Here is a 15,695-nt window from a genome sequence, read left to right as displayed (position 1 = left end):
TGAGGCCAGCCTAACCTCTCTGTGGCCCGGGACCTCCAAGATGTTTTTGTTTGAAGACCGTAAGGTCCTCTGTGGGACATACCAGGAGAGGCGGTCCCGTAGGTACGAGGGTCCTAGGCTGCATAGGGCTATGTCTACATTTCACAGATATGCTCATGGGGTTTGAACTAATGGTGACTGGCCTTTGGGTTCCAACCCAGAATGGCCCTGAGAATGAGGGGACACTTAAGATGCAAGCTATTTCTGCTTACCATGATTACTAAAAGAGCAAAAAAAAAGAGAGAGAAGAAAGTGGCATTGGAATGGGAGGGTCCATTGGGAAAATGCACGTCAAAATCCGCTCAGATTGGCTTCCAAAGCAGTTGCTGGCAACAGAGAAGAGGAAAGAAACAGAGGAAATTGGAGGGGAAGAAAACAAGGGATTGCTGAGCCTAATCTGCCTCTGAGCTTTTCCCACTAGCGCCTAGAGTCTAGACTGACAGGCGGAGAGAGGTCTGTAGGGGGTTACACTTGGCCGTCCAATTTTTGCATCATGCCCACCGAAAGGGAGACATCTGCAGAAAGCAAAGCGAGGAGGAAGCCAACAGCACTGCCGTTAAAACAAAACAAAAGTGTGCAGAAAGCCAGAGGGGGAATCTATTAGACGACTCCGGCAGATGAACTTTGGCCTGAAGAATGTGCATCTTCGAAGCTACTTGCCAAGGTGATTTCCTGCCTTGCATTGTTTGATTAACCCCAAAAGAGCTGGCATGGCACTGCTGTCAGGAAGAGCCTCACTCTGATTATTGTGTTAGCAACCTGAGGGCACTAATACCAGTGATATAAAATTAGAAGGCTTCATGCTTGGGCTGTTAGTCTGTCCCCTGGCACTGTGGAATCAGAGAGGTAGGATTGATCTTGACCTTCCTGTTTAGCTATTTAAGTGGTAATTCTTTAGTCACTTACCTGGGTGTAAGTCTTACTGAACTCAGTAGAGGTGTCTTCTGAGTCGACATGTAGAGGACAGGCTGGCAACCTTTAAGATTCCACTCAATTTGTTTGTTTGTTTAGATTATTTGCCAAAAAGGTAACCATGGTGACTTACTTAAGGTAGTCCCTGCCCCCCTGAGCTCACAATGTAAGAAAAGGTATGCTTAGTCTGGAAAGCAGGAGACTGAGAGTAGATGATGATGATGATGATTTATCTATTTTTTATTTATACATACATACATGCATGCATGCATACATACCCTGCCCATCTGGCTGGGTTTCCCCAGCCACTCTGGGCAGTTTCCAACAAAATATTAAAAATACAATAAAACATCAATCATTAAAAACTTCCGTAACAGGGATGCCTTCAGATGTCTTCTAAAAGTTAGATAGTTGTTTATTTCCTTGACATCTGATGGGAGGGCGTTCCACAGGGCGGGTGCAATATGATAGCCATCTTCAACTATCTTAAGGGCTGTCACATGGAGGAGGGAACATGCTTGTTTTCTCCTGCTCTTGGGAGTAGGACTCAAGGCAATGGCTTCAAGTTGCAAGAAAGGAGATTCCGACTAAACATTTGGAAAAAAAACTTTCTGACAGGAAGAGCTGTTCGAGAGTGGAACAGACTCCCTTGGGAGGTTGTGGACTCTCCTTCCTTGGAGGTTTTTAAGCAGAGGTTGGATGGCTATCTGTCATGGATGCTCTAGCTGAGATTCCTGCATTGGAGCGGGTTAGACTAGATGACCCTTGGGTTCCTTCCAACTCTACAGTTCTATGAATCTACAATTCTAGGTGAAACACATAAAGAAAAATGAATGGAAGGGAGGAGGGGAAAGCAAGATCAGGCACATGTTATTAAAGCTATAGAGTCAAATATATATGTTCTGGATGGTACATGCAGGAGATAATTCCATCAGCATAATTACTTCTGCCTGAAAGGTGGAACAATTTCCCCTCCAGCCTATGTGCTGTTTGTGGGGTTCTCCTGACCCTACTGAGCAGACTTTGTGGGGGTGCAGGGTGCATGGGGTGAGGAAAGGGGGAGGGAGGGTTCCATTGTGCTGGTGGGACTTGTGCTGGCTTCTGCTAGTAAAGGAACCTGGTTAAATATACCATTGTGTATAAGTGGATATGGAAGTGGGGTTTAAAACAAAAAACAAAAATCCAAAAATTGGGATTGTGCTTTGCAGAATTAGGTTCTGCTGGCAGGTTTCCCACAAGGATCTTGATGACCACTGTGAGAACAGGATACTAGAGCCATTGGCTTGATCCAGCAAACACTTCTTAAGTTCATAGAATCTTGGGAAATAATTGGGGGTTTAAATTTTATTTTAAAAATAAAGTATTAAGAACATTTTAAAACCGTGAAGCAAGAATAAAAAATATACAGCCCTCCTCAGTATCTCAGCACACAAGAAATCCATTACAATGAAAGAGAGTTAAATATAAATCATTTTAAAGGCATAATAGTAATAATAATAATAATAACAACAGCAACAACAACAATCTGTGCTTTTCAAAAAAAAAAGTTTAGGGGTACTCTCATTTGGCTCAATAAAAATCGCCATTTTATAGTTCAAATCCGGAAAAAATACTGCTTCACACATTAAACACTCGCTTCTTTATGAGACTCAGGAAAAACAGTGACAGAAAATGAGGCCGCCATTGGGGTAGAACGGAACTGACGATTCACTGTGCTAGAGAAGGAACTATTATTTATTTTTTTAAAAAAGTTTCTTCTCCCGTTAGGTTCACAAAATGTTTAGGGGTATGTGTACCCACCCCTGCGTCCCCCCAGAAAAATCACTAATAATAATAATAATAATAATAATAATAATAATAATGATGATAATAATAATAATAATAATAATAATAATAATAATACCAGATTAATGCAGTTGCAGCTACGCTGAATCACTATAATATTAGATTTCTGCATTTTCAAGGTAGAGTGGCTTTCATTTAAATGTCAGCATATGGAAGAAAAGAGCACCACATAGTAAAAAACAATTCAGATTTAATTGAATCCTCAGTTCCCCTGATGTGATTTGTTAGATGGTCTATTACAGCATAGTTCCAAATCTGTTCATATAAAAGCTTAATCTCTCTCTTTCTCTCTCTGTGTGTGTTGTGTTGGTGAGACAAATTGAAATTGTTCCATCAGAGCAGCTGTATGTAATAACTGACCATATTGTGGCATAAGGTCACTAAGAAGACTGAAAGTGTGACATGAAACAACCTCCCCTCTATCTCTCTCCCCCCCCTTTATTTATGGATGCTTCCCCTTTTAAAAAAGCCAGAGGGTAATTTTGTACACAAAGTCTTTGCAAAGAATGTGCTCAAAAATGGATGGTCCCCACTTATGCCAGAATGTGGGAGCAAGGAGCAGAGGACTGTAAGTAATTACCACTGGACTTAGCCAATAATTCATGCTATATTTCTGTTTAATAAGATGTAACTTACTTGGCAATCCTGAGGGATGAAAGGCAAGCTTGCAATATAAGACTTGATTATCATCTGAAGCACTTCAGCTTTTCTTTCCCACCATGAGAAAGTTCATTTGGAGTCATCAATTACAATTAAAGGATCATTTTTGCTTAACCTGCTGAAAACAGATTAAATTACGGGCAATCCAAATGGGCTGATTATATAATCAACAGCTTATATTGCATAAAAGGCAGATAAAACAGGAATCTTGTCATGATGCAGAAAAAAAAACACAACACATGATATTTCTTATCCAGAAAGAAAATCATTCAAAGGATTTACTTGCCTGTAGTTATAAATTTAAAATCTTCTGTCACCATGCGGTTTGCATTATAGATGTCAACTTGGTAAAGAGTCACGGCAGAGACAACACAATTAATAGTGAATATGAATAAATAAAATGATCAGATTCTAGTCAGGCCATTAATAAAACTACAGCCTCTCAAAAAAAGAAAAAAAAGAAACTTGTTCCAGAAATTTTCCATAGTACTTATGTAGACAGGGACAGGAAAAGCAATGGAGGAGAATAGGGGATTGTCTGAAGACACAAAACACTCTTGGTTGATTCTTTGTTGGCCACTTATTTACTAGCAGAGTGGACTAAGTACATAAGGGCTCGTCTAATCAAGCATTTTCTTTTCACATTCTGGCCAACCAGATGCATAATGGAAGCCCACAAGCAGACCCTGAATTCAACAGCACTTTCCCCGCCTGTGATTCCTGCAACTGGTAGGAGCGTTTCCACCCCAATCGCTCAGCCCAGAAACTGAGGTCCTCCTCCTAGGGTCATCTGCTAGTTCCCTAACTGTGGGAAGCAAAGTTACAGGGAACCAGGCAGAGGGCCTTCTCAGTAGTGGCACCCTCCCTGTGGAACACCCTCCCTTCAGATGTCAAGGAAATAAATAATTATCTGACCTTTAGAAGACATCTGAAGGCACCCCTGTTTAGTTTTTAATGTTTCATGTTGTATCTGCTGGGAGCTGCCCAGAGTGGCTGGCAAAACTCACTGGCAGAGGAAGGGGTGTGGTAGGTGCGGGCCACCCCAGGTGTCATCCCTGAGGGGGGTGACATTACCCCCCCCCAGGACGCTCGCCCCCAGGTGCACAGCATGTGCGCTGCTCCGGGCGCCGGAGCAGCTAGCCCTGCCTCTGGTGAAACCCAGACCGATGAGTGAGGTATAAATAATCAAATTAGTAGCAGTAGTATTCAGAGGCATACTGCCTACAACTGGAGGTTTCAAATATTTTGATCTTTCCTCATAGGTAAAATGCTTCATCCCCTTAATAATTTTGGTTGTAGTTTTCCAACCCATTTCCAACTCTACAATATCCCTTTTCAGGTGAGGTGTATACAGTACTACTACTACTACTAATAATAATATATTTATACCCCGCCCATCTGGCTGGGCTTCCCCAGCAACTCTGGGCGGCTTCCAACAAAATATTAAAATACAGTAATGCATCAAACATTAAAAGCTTCCCTAAACAGGGCTGCCTTCAGATGTCTTCTAAAAGTCTGGTAGTTGTTGTTCTCTTTGACATCTGGTGGGAGGGTGTTCCACAGGGAAGGCGCCACTACTGGGAAGGCCCTCTGCCTGCGTTCCCTGTAACTTGGCTTCTTGCAGTGAGGGAATCACCAGAAGCGTCTGGGCAGAACGATGGAGGTGGAGACGCTCCTTCAGGTATACTGGACTGAGGCCGTTTAGGCCTTTAAAGGTCAGCACCAACACTTTGAATTGTGCTCGGAAACGTACTGGGAGCCAATGTAGGTCTTTCAGTAATCCAAATGTTATCGCAATAAAGGTTTGTATTATTAAATTGTTATTTATTTTCAGTTCCTTTTCTGATTAGCCCTAACATGGCTCATATGTTGGCTTCAAGTTACAAGAAAGGATATTCTGACTAAACACCAGGAAGAACGTCCTCATGGTAAGAACTGCTTGACTGTGAAACAGTCTCCCTCGGGAGGTGGTGGACTCTTCTTCCTTGGAGGTTTTTAAGCAGACGTTGGACGGCCATCTGTCCTGGATGCTTTAGCTGAGATTCCTGCATTGCAGGGGGGTTGGACTAAGTGACTCTTGAGGTCCCTTCCAACTCTACAATTCTATCATTCTATGTTCATATGATTCTAAAAAGTGCACACTGTTTCACACATACACTTGTAAATTCATAGGGACAGTGTATACCTTTGTTTAGAATAACGTTTGAACAAGGCTTGTGTTTGCATGATACATGTGTTCACTACAGCCGGCCTCTTGGGGATAGAGTAACATCTTAGATATACTCCTAAGATGTAATATACAAGGAAGCACACTTTCAGGTAGACCCATGCAGACTTATTCTCCTTTCTTTTATTTTCCTTTGTTAGTAACCTCAGACCTGTGTGGCATGACTAAACAGCAATTGCAATTTATAGCACCATTGTAGTGAAAACCTACAAATGTCTACTTAAAATTAAATCCAAAGATTTTAATGTAGCTTACTCCTGGGCAAGTGGGTACAGGATTGCGGCCTTAGTTTCTCAGATGGAAATTACTATGCAAGTTCAAAGCATTATTATTGTTATTCAAAATGGAAAAAAGAGAGACCTGTGTATTTTTGTTCCACTCTAGCAACAACAGTGTAGAAGATTGATTTCCTTTCCATTAAAATTGTACATTTTACTTATGACCCAAGGGGCTTAACACAATATATTGGGTAATCATAACAGTAATAATAATAATAAATTTCATTTATAGGCATCCATGCCTGAAGGCCACTTGGCATCCTATAAAATAATAAAAACAATTTTCCAATATAGAAAACCCCAAGAGCTTGTAAACAAGTTCCCCCGCTTCCATCCCACCCACTCTGTAACTATAAAGATAAAATATTACAAAAATCTGAGCAATGAAACTAAATCCCCAAAATTTAATCCAGATCTCACTGGGATGGCAAACCAGTGTCTGGGTTGGGACACTTTATATTGCAAATGGAAGAGTCTTCTATGCAAAAAATTCCCTGCACATAAAAATCTAGGTTCTAGGACATCCAGGGAGGTTGAAGCTGGAATCTTTCTCCTTGATAATATAGTTTCCTGCATGCAGGTAACCTTTTTGCACAGAAGGGAATTATTTCATGTGAGACCACCTTCTGTCTGAAGTGGTTCAGTTTAGACATGGGTTAAAACTAATCCCAGTGGCTCTTTGGGAATGATTAACCTCAAAATTCAGGCCTTGAAAGTTCAAATTTTTTTATTAAAGCATTAGATAATGTGGTAGTGAGTCACCTACGTCTGAGGTGAAAAGATAATCTAAACATGTCAATATTCAAAACTCTTTTTATGAAATGGGAAGTCTCTTAATCAATGTTAGCTATCAAGGCTTTTTTTTTTTTCATTCTGGCACCTCTCAGGTGGGTGCCATTGCTATTCTAAGAGAACGAGGGAAGTGTTCATGGTGAAATCAGGGACCTCTTTTTCTAGAAAAATAGCACTGGTTATTCCAGTATTCACCAAAATGTACATAGATCATTGTTGTTAAAGGAGGCTGCCTAGATCATTCATGGTTAATAAAATCATTTATTTTGATAGTTGTCAAGAAGCAGGCATATCCAACATATAGCTGTGAACTGCACTGTGATCTTCAGATGAAGGGCAGTACAGTGGTACCTCAGGTTAAATACGCTTCAGGTTACAGACGCTTCAGGTTACAGACTCCGCTAACCCAGAAATAGTGCTTCAGGTTAAGAACTTTGCTTCAGGATGAGAACAGAAATTGTGCTCCGGTGGCGCGGCAGAAGCAGGAGGCCCCATTAGCTAAAGTGGTGCTTCAGGTTAAGAACAGTTTCAGGTTAAGAATGGACCTCTGGAACGAATTAAGTACTTAACCCGAGGTACCACTGTATACACATTTAATAAATAATAATAACATAATGAAATACCATTTTTATTTGGGGAAAGACCGCTAGAGATACCTTCAGTACCTAGTTGCTGTTTATGATCTGTGCTATATGGCATATCTGATGATCAAAGCCTGTTAGCTAGAATAATGGCAGAATTTATATTGGGGGGGGGGCTAGTTTTCTTCCACATTTCCTTTAAGCAAGAAAGGCAACTAATAGCCTATAGCTGGAGTGCTCCCCCTCCCCCAATTATTAGGCAGCCTTATTAAATTCTAATCAGATCTGGTGAAACATTTAACTAAAGTTTAATTCATAACAGCCCCATTCACACTATACATTCCAGACCCTCTAAGTGTCCCTATTTTCCACAGACATCCCTGATTTAGAGAAGCTGTACCAGTTTCTGATTTGATCCCAGAATGTCCCAATTTAAATTTATAGTTTGGATAGGGCCCCCAAAATAAAAATATAATGGTATTTCCTGCTTTAATTATGATGATTGATTGATTGATTGATTGATTGATTGATTGATATACCATTCTTCATCTGAAGATCATAGGGTGGTTTACAGTATAAGTAATTTAATCACACACATCTCTCTCTTGGATTTTATATATAATGCTCCAGTTATGCTTGACTGCAAGTCTTCCATAATCATTATTCCCTTATTGCTAGATTGGAGCAACTTTATCACAAAGCCTGAACTGCCATGAAAGAGGCAGTTTCTGCTGAAAAATATACTCCCAGCCTCTGAACCACTGCCTGCCTGGAGACTAGAGTAGCTCCCAAGAATACATGTTGGTCAGCCATCCCTGGTATAAGAAAACAAAAATGTCTGGCTCCTCTATGGACATGTGAATTTAAAAAAAGCATTTCTAAATATTTAAACTCACATGGGTCCAGAGAAGCCAGCTTGCATGATACACTTAAGTGCAATCTTCCATCATCATCATCATTAACTTTTGATACAGTTCCTCAGCAGAGACTGAGTAAACTTATTATGCATGGGATAAGAGTACAGGTTCTCTTACAGATCAATAAATGCTTGAAGAACAAGAAGCAGAGAAGAAGAATTAGTGGAGAGAGGTAAGATGTTCAGCCAAAGACCAGTGTTGTTGGACTGGTTACCGTAATAGGTGACATAGAGGTGAGAAATGATTTGACCAAGTTTACTGGTGACATTCATTCAGGATGGTAAAGCAAAACAAACAAGGTTGTGTGGGCAGTTCTCAGAACTGTGTGATTGGGTATTAAAATGGCATATGTGGTTCAATATACATATAAGTGTGAAGTTTTAACTTCAGATATATACTGATGGAATCTGAACTGACAGCAGCTTACTAGGAAAGTGATTTTGAAGACATGGTGCATAGTTCAATGAGAAAATTGACCCAGTGTGCAGAAGCAGTAAAAAGAGAGGACTCCATGTTAGTGATCATTAGGGAAGGGAACTGAAACAACATTGCCAATATCATAACGCTTTTGTACAAATCTATGGTGCCACCACAGTTAGAATACCTGTATATAGTTCATCACAGCTCAAAGGGGATATTTTAGTGCTAGGGAAGATGCAGAAAGGGATAACTAGGGAGGTATAGAAATCAGAAAAAAGGCGTGTGAGAAGGGGCATGATATAAATTTGTGCATGGGGTTGAGGAACATATGCACACAAACACACATCTCTGTGCATGTAAGGCTGAGATGGTGCCATCATTGGAACATTACTAGGAACAAAAATCATGTACCGGTAAGTTTGCAACAACTGATTGTATTGAATGGCACTGTGATCACCTTTTGATGAGGAAAGGCAAACATGGAGGAAAACAGCTCTCAGAAAAAGCAGTAATGGGAACAACTAAGCAATAAATGGAATCAAAGCAAAGCAAATGCTCAAAAAGGTGAGTTCTTGGTGTTCAATGAGCTATGTTGAATGTGCTTCTTTCAAGTGAATATTGAAATAATGGAATATTCAGCCCTACCGTAATTAAAAATCAACTCCCATTATTAGTCTTCCTTGTGTGCTTTTTCTGTATCTTGAGTAACTTAATAGTGGAATGAATATGAGCACAGATGCTAAGAAACATCTCTTTACATCCACACTTGGTACCCATCAGTTACGTTCTCCTTTTAAGCCTTTTGTGTTGAGTCAACGTGATTTGATAGTTATGAGTTTTTCCTACATAATTGCATTTGACTGGACTTAAATGTCCAGGGGTCATTTACCTTTTTACCTTACCTTATTACTCTTCTGTTGGTGTCCAAAAATTTCTCTGGCATACTTAAATTTAGCTGTAACGTGCTATACGTTACCAAGAATCAAAACTTTTCCAAGGGGACTGAAGTGCAGAGAGATGATCACTAAGAAGTCACAGATTATACTTGGCTAACTCAAAGTGTACATTGCATCCAGGAGGCTAAGAAATAAATGCTTCATTTCCAACGCACAATGAAAGTCATTTTGGATCCTGTGAATTCTCCCAAGGGCCATGCCACTGATTCATGTCCAAGGATTAATGCATTTTCTAATATCATTGATCGTGGGGAAAGCATTCAGTGACCTTGCTTCACATGTAATAAATTAGTGGATGCTGGGTTCCTGAGTGCAATAGGAATTTTACCTCCCTGGTACAATGAACACTTGTTTGTGAATTTGTTTGCTAATAGGATCAATAGAGGCCATCATCATTAATCATCTTGTACTTTTGACTTTCGGCTTTCCAGAAAAGACCTTTAGCTGTTCTACATTGTTGATTTTTCAGATATTGACTTGCTGTTTTTTAATGTCTCTCTCGGGTTGAGAGTTGGACAGTAATGCAAACTTGATTCTTCCACCCAAATCCCAAACTCGCTTCCTTAGAATAAAATCCAGTGGATTTCAATGGTACCCCCCCCCCGCCTTGTTCGTGCCCATGAGAGGTTTCACTTTTTTGAAATCAAATGAAATTTAGTCGTTGGTTAGCATTGGGCATAGTTGCTGCTGGAAACTTAAGGAGGTAGCGCTCATTCTTATGTAGTCACCAGGCTTTCCCTAAAGCAGTGAAATCCCCTTTAGATGCATTTAGATGCCCAAATCCCATCAGCCCCAGTCAGTGTGCCCAATAGTCAGGGTGGTATTGTCCAATAATGTCTGGAGTCCACAGTTTCCATTTTCCTGCCCTAAGTCAAAATTTGTTCCTCCTTAGCAAAGCATATGAGGCATTTCAAATACAGTGGTACCTCAGGTTACAGACTCCGCTAACCCAGAAATAGTACCTCGGGTTAAGAACTTTGCTTCAGGATGAGAACAGAAGTTGTGCGGTGGTGGCGCGGCGGCAGCGGGAGGCCTCATTAGCTAAAGTGGTACCTCAGGTTAAGAACAGCTTCACGTTAAGAACGGACCTCACCTCCAGAACAAATTAAGTTCTTAACCCGAGGTACCACTGTAAAGCCAATAGTATAGAAAGCCTAAATGTTACTACTTTTTCTAGACTTGACATTCATTCAGTTGAATACTTTTTCTGGTAAGCTTGTTTTTAGTAGGGAACCAACAGACATACCTTTCATAATTAAACTATGCTCATCTTGATTCAATTCTTGCCAGCATTATAAAACCAGCATCCTGAAATCAAAGAGGAGCTTTGTTAAGAAACAACATCCCAGCATAATCATATTCTTAAGACTGCAGAGTCAGTGAGGAAGAGCACTCTGACCAATCTTGATTACATTATCACCTTGGAAATAACATCACAGAATGTAATGAAATCAGATGAGGTTTTAGTTTTATATTTTTAAAAGGAAATTATTTAATATTATGACTCATCAAGCAAGCTAATTTCTTGTGTGTGCAACACTGATATACCTTTCTGCAGTAACTATGAAATATCTATAGCAATACATCTGGATTGTATTTTGCAAATGATTTTGATCTGAAAATATAACCTGAGACATTCTCAAGAAAAAGACCTTGCTTTTTTCGGTTCAGAATGTGGTTGCCTTCAGGGCATCACTTTGGCTAACAAGAAAATATGCAGCTTAGAAATTGTCTGAAGTGGGGCTTGCCGAGAACTGTGTCTACTGACCACAAGATTCAGTTTAGACTCCAGTTTGCCACTTCTTAAAACAGTCTGATTTGGCTCCGATCAAGTTGGGGCAGGGGGAGCCTTAAGTCTGCTTTGTTCTCCGCACCCTTATTAACTATTGGGACATTTTAAAAATATAGCTATGTTGTTGCTTTTGACAAAAGGGAATGGAATTTTTGAACATTGCAGTCGCTTCTGAGTGGATCTAGGGACCTTTGTGCTGGAGACCCCTAAAATATGACTCCGACCCTGAACAACATATAGCCTTTTAAAAATACGTTTGCCTTGGAGACCAAAGCCCTTTTGTTCTTCCCACACCAAAACCATCTTCTAAAGTTCCTAGTCCATGGACCTATTTGACCATACTTTGGCAGGTTTCTTACCCAAGGACATCTCTTCCATTTTTGCAATTTCCAAAGCAATTGCCCTCCAAACCCACAGGGGATAGCAAGTAATTCCTTTTTATGCACCCGCAAACTGTAATAGCTGCCTGTATAAGAAAACCACTGCAAACATTCTTCTGAAATATGACAGGATTCATGCCCTCCGAAGGAGTAACCGTTCCTGCAAATTTCATTTGATTTTGTCAAATAATAATAATAAATTTGACAAAATCAAATGAAATTTGCAGGAACGGTTACTCCTTCGGAGGGCATGAATCCTGTCATATTTCAGAAGAATGTTTGCAGTGGTTTTCTTATACAGGCAGCTATTACAGTTTGCGGGTGCATAAAAAGGAATTACTTGCTATCCCCTGTGGGTTTGGAGGGCAATTGCTTTGGAAATTGCAAAAATGGAAGAGATGTCCTTGGGTAAGAAACCTGCCAAAGTATGGTCAAATAGGTCCATGGACTAGGAACTTTAGAAGATGGTTTTGGTGTGGGAAGAACAAAAGGGCTTTGGTCTCCAAGGCAAACGTATTCTCTCTGGTTACAAGTTAGAACAGTCTACTGTGAAGGATTTCTCCATCCCAGCATTTCCTTCCTGACACCTTCCTTAAGCTTCAAGACATAAGTTTCACTCTAGGAAAGCTACTCCTCCCATCCCCTAGCAAAGGATTGGACAGTGCTTGTAAAACCACTGCCTTTGATTACCAGGTAGTCCTGTCAGTCACAAAAGAGAATTTTCTCCATACTCTCTATCCACTGTAGTGCTTGCTCTCCCTTCCCCCTTCATTCCATCAAGGAAGATGAGATAGATTCTTTTTGCTTTCGGCAGAAGCTTGCCAATAAGTCTTTTTATGTCTGGATCGCTGAGATACAATGAAGTGCTTCAGGGGTTCCTGCTTCGACTTGTGTCCACCTCATAAACATCCCACTTTAACTTTTGCAAACCCCAGATACAACTGAGGTATCTTGCTCAGGATTCATTTGAATCCAATGCATACCTAACAGAGAGGAACTATTCGGGGTTACTATTTTTTTCTACATTACAAATCAACAAAACAGAAACAGAAACGTATCTCAAGGCATTTTTATTTGGAAGAACTTTTAATTCTCAAGAGTAATGCAGGGATAAATTTTTGAAGCAGTATTGGCAGTTTGGTGGGGGCTTTCCCCATTTACTTATAGGTTTTATGGATTTTTACATTATCCTCCTCCTCAAGGAAGGCTAGGAAAAGGAAGGGAGAAGATCCTGTTCAGTACATTTCCCTCTGTTTCCACGCTGCTTCTTACAAATAAGGTAGCTTACTTTCCCCAACAAATTCATACCTATAACCAAAAAAAATATTTGTCTGGTTTTTTCCTCTCCACTTCATCCAATGAATCCAGAGACAGTGAGCAGAGGTAATTCAGACAAACATTTTATTTTAGCTAACTAATTACAAATGTTTGCTTTTAAAAAATCTGACCCATTTCTAATTATTCTATATTTTCATGATTTAGGATAGGATAGTTCTTGTCCAGAAGATTAGCTGGGAAGCATACAGTACCCAGATATGAAAGAGAGATTCCTGCTATCATCTAGTCACCTCACAACATTAGAAGGTCCCTTCTCCCCTCATTGCTTTCCTATTAAGTGGCTGCACTAAAGGAGGTCCCTCCCAAATTAATGAGCCTAAACAACACCAATGGTCCCCAATTACAAAGCATATGGCTAGCAGAGATGGCAAATTCCTCTGCCTGGGATCTTGGCTAACAGCCAGCATCTGGTGTATTCTGCACTGGTCTAGATGCCCCAGAATTGCACTCATGTCGAGTCTGCAGGCTTCCCATAGGCCTCTAACTGGCCAGTGTGGGGGACAGGAAACTAGATTAGATAGACCTTTGGTCTGATACAGCTGGGCTCTTCTTGTGTTCTCTATTAACACACAAGGGAAATTCTTCTGTGTGCCACCGGTTTTTTTAGACTTGTTCTTGGCACAGCAAAGCTTTAGAACAACTGCTCTGAAGGATGCTGCCCCTTGCTCCTAACCTGCCCTCTACAAGATGCTGAAAGGAATATTAAATATGGCATTAGTGCCCTTAATACATTACAAACTTGCAGGGTGCGTCTCCACTTCCAGTTAATTGGCCTCGTTTCACAAGCACTTTCATTTATCCTGAAGGACAAGCACTTTAGGCAACATTTGTCAGCCTAGCTGCCAGCTCCCCAAAGCAAGCCCAGCTCAGGGTGACCTCATGCACCAAGCATGCAGGGGTCTGACCATGAGCAGAACCCTTGAACAAATATAGACACGAAGGCCAAGCACCGTATCAGCTGCAATGATAGGCAGAGTTTGCGATAAACCTTTATCACATTTGGAAAGGGAGAAAGGAAAAAGAATCTTGGTCCGATTCCAGCTCCAGAGATTGAGACTCCTTATTATTATTATTTTTACCCTCCACTCTCCAACTCTTGCCATATCAAATTAAGCCAAATAAGGCTGACCACTCGCCCCACTTATTTATAACATCACAGGAAACTTGGAATGACTTATTAAAAGATGGAAATAGCTTTCTTCATCTTGAAGACAGGCTTGTCTCTGCCAAGGAACACAGCAGCTGGCTGCGCACACAAACACAACCCCACAAAAAAGTGCCCCCAACACCGAAGGTTACAAAAACATACCTGGCCTTGCTTAGCAAGATGAACAAGACATTGGTGTTCCTGCTTTGATACAACAAGCGACTTTCTCTGAGGGATTGTATCGTCCTTGACTCTCTGGCATAGCCTGATAAATATGAATGACAAAGTGGAACAGAAAATGACTAATTGATGCATTTATCGCAGTCTTGGCAGCAGGACTGAGATCACCATGACTTTGCCTTGGGATGTACTTCAGAACTCCACCCAACCCTATCTTCTCCTACCTACAGCATGGCATAAAGACCATGGCTCTAATAACATAGCAACGTGCTAGCTCCTCTGCCCAGTGGGGTGGCAGCCTGGGAAAGGGGACCCCTAAGTTGTGGAATTCCCTCCCCACAGAGTTGTGATTGGCACCTACATTATACAGCTTCTAGAGAACACTGATGAAACTGATGAAACTAGTGGGTCGTGGCCTGATCCAAGGACAGGAGCACTACCACCATGCAAATACTTGGTTATCTAAGTTTATTTTAAAATTAGATGTTCTGTTTCCCCTTCCCCCCTTGATAATTATCTTATATATAACGTTAAAAACAAACAAACACAGTTTTGTGAGTTGTAGCTGTGTTTTATTGAATAGAGAGAGATGAGGTGAGTGGAAGAGCTGCAGGCCTCAAGTAGGGTCATGCTTTGCACAAGCCCTGAACATGGATGTGTCATCACAAAAGGCCTTGAGACAATGGTTTCTCTCTGATCCTGTTTTAATGTTATGGCTATGTGTTCCCTCCACTGTTGGAAGCAGCATGTCTCTGAATACCAATTGCAGGGAACTACAAGAGGGGACGGGACACAGGTGGTGCTGTGGGTTAAACCACAGAGCCTAGGACTTACCAATCAGAATGTCGGTGGTTCGAATCCCCACGACGGGGTGAGCTCCTGTTGCTTGGTCCCAGCTCCTGCCAACCTAGCAGTTCGAAAGCACACTAAAGTACAAGTAGATAAATAGGTACCACCCTGGCGGGAAGATAAACAACGTTTCCGTGCACTGCTCTGGTTCACCAGAAGCCGCTTAGTCATGCTGGCCACATGACCCGGAAGCTGTTCGCCGGCTCCCTTGGCTAGTAAAGCGAGATGAGTGCTGCAACCCCAGAGTTGGTCATTTCTGGACCTAATGGTCAGGGGTCCCCTTTACCCTTTACCTTACAAGTGGTAAGTTGCTGTTGCACACAGGCCATGCTTGTGGGCTTCCTATAGGTCCCATAGAGCTCCCAATAGGACCTAACCCAGC

The 15,695-nt window shown here is 41.1% G+C and overlaps 1 long non-coding RNA gene across 1 annotated transcript; it reads right to left on the bottom strand.

Moving 5' to 3' along the window:
• Positions 1 to 1,440: 1,440 nt before the first annotated feature.
• On the bottom strand, positions 1,441 to 14,548 carry LOC310707310. The gene is made up of 3 exons (XR_014526424.1): positions 14,447 to 14,548; positions 3,433 to 3,571; positions 1,441 to 1,757 (listed from the first exon to the last, which is right to left on the bottom strand). It is a non-coding gene; the product is annotated as an uncharacterized lncRNA (long non-coding RNA).
• Between the last annotated feature and the right edge of the window lie 1,147 nt (positions 14,549 to 15,695).

The sequence above is a fragment of the Podarcis liolepis genome (assembly GCF_965112155.1).
Source record: "Podarcis liolepis genome assembly, chromosome: 1".
Lineage (NCBI taxonomy): Eukaryota > Metazoa > Chordata > Lepidosauria > Squamata > Lacertidae > Podarcis > Podarcis liolepis.
The sequence above is the reverse complement of the archived record's forward strand: the minus strand, read 5'-3'. Positions and strand labels throughout refer to the sequence as shown.